Source organism: Coenobita brevimanus, chromosome 73, assembly GCF_032717465.1.
Source record: "Coenobita brevimanus isolate Jiangsu-jjx chromosome 73, ASM3271746v2, whole genome shotgun sequence".
Classification (NCBI taxonomy): domain Eukaryota; kingdom Metazoa; phylum Arthropoda; class Malacostraca; order Decapoda; family Coenobitidae; genus Coenobita; species Coenobita brevimanus.
In genome coordinates this window covers 17,566,118-17,567,830 of record NC_137026.1, presented here as the reverse complement: position 1 = coordinate 17,567,830, position 1,713 = coordinate 17,566,118, and the positions used below count along the sequence as shown (strand labels likewise).

At 39.1% G+C, this 1,713-nt stretch overlaps 1 non-coding gene across 1 annotated transcript; it reads right to left on the bottom strand.

Moving 5' to 3' along the window:
• Positions 1-1,375: 1,375 nt before the first annotated feature.
• Positions 1,376-1,494, bottom strand: LOC145407613 (5S ribosomal RNA). The gene has a single exon (XR_013898763.1). It is a non-coding gene; the product is annotated as a 5S ribosomal RNA (ribosomal RNA).
• Positions 1,495-1,713: the final 219 nt, after the last annotated feature.

The following is a 1,713-nucleotide window of genomic DNA, read 5'->3' as shown; positions in this document are numbered from 1 at the left end:
TCTCTTGTGATCTTGTTTTTTACTTCTTCCTCTTCTATACCAGTGATTACTATAGATTTGTTGATATCTACTGAATCTCTGACTAACTTTGGATTGTTTTGGATTATTCTTTTCACTTCCTTTTTAATGCTTTTTTCCTCCACCCTTGTTTCTAAGTCTTTCTTTACTTTCACCATTTCAGCATACGTGGTTTCCACATCATTTTTGTAGCTTTGCACAACTTCATTCACCTGTGTTATCTTCTCCTCAATATCACTGCTCTGGTCTATCACACTGTGTACTTGCCTAATTGTCTCCGTAGCATTTTTTGAACTCTTCTATAATACTCTCGTGATTGACTACTGTACTTGCCATTTCACTCATTTTCCTCCTGAGTGTACTCAGTTCCACTGTTAGTTCACTGATGGTTGTGTCTTTCTTGTAGACCTCCCTTCCTAGTTTTTCTATTTCTTCCTTTTGCAAGTGCATCTGCTTATTTCATAAATTTCATTCTGGAAAGCCATTTCCAGTTTGTGTACACATTCAACCAGTCTATTGTGAGTCTCCATTTCAACCAGTTCTTGGTAGAAATCATCATCTTGCTTTCTACCTTTATCCCTTTTCTTTTCCAAATTTGCTTTACTAAAGTATGTATCCATTTTGCAATACTAAAAGCACAGAGTACTTACATTCACTGGGGCAGTTGTAGTCTAAACAAACATCAGCTGACTGAGTGCATTCTTTCGGTACTCGGTTCTCTTTTCTGTTTAAACAAGTCTTGTTTAAAATTCTTCTTCTTAATTTTTTTTAATAAAAAATCAATTAGTCTAACCTGGTACAGAGCTTGACTCATATAAAGATACTAATTTAGGTAATGCCACGTCGTACTGGCTCGGTATGGAGCGCTGTCAGAGTACGTCTGTTCTCCTTGGCTGCTGCTGTGTGTGTGTTTGTGTCTATAGATAGATAGACAGATAGATAGATATAGGTATATAGATAGATATTGACTAATGTGACAGCGACCGCTGCTGCGCTACACCTTAAAACTGATGCTGCTAATCAAACACTAACGTCTCCTACGAACTCGGAACATACCGTACGGTACGGTGAATGGATAGACCAAAGTTACCAGCTGGTGAGCATTACAGATTTTATATTAATTCGGTATTTCATTTGGTTAGGATTATGTATAATTTTTCTAATTCGTCCCAATTTCATAAAAGAAGGTCATGTTATATCTAATGCAATAGTAAGTTTCTAAAAGCGGGACAATTAAGATTTTTTTTTCATTCATTGCCAGACGCCATGTATCCCAGACGGGGTGGCCAAGGGCTTAGAGTTAATTGTTTTACAGGGAGGGGCACTAATCCTCCACCAAGCCCACTTGACGTAGGGATGCCAACAGCATCTGGTGTTCCCAGGCAGTCACCCATCCAAGTACTAACCAGACCCAACGTTGCTTAACTTCGCTGATCGAACGGGAAGCGGTGTACTCAACGTGGTATGGCCATTTGCTCAAAAAGCGGGACATTCTAGTCACAATTAAAAAAGCGGGACGGACATCCAAAAAGCGGGACTGTCCCGCCTAAAAGCGGGACTCTGGTCACCTTAACTATATAATATGCTATCTTGAAATTGTAAGCTAGTACTGCATGATCGTTCTTGCCGAAAGGGGAGTGATAGATTATACTGTCGGTTTCATTTTCTTGCCTAGTAAATATGAGATCTGATAAT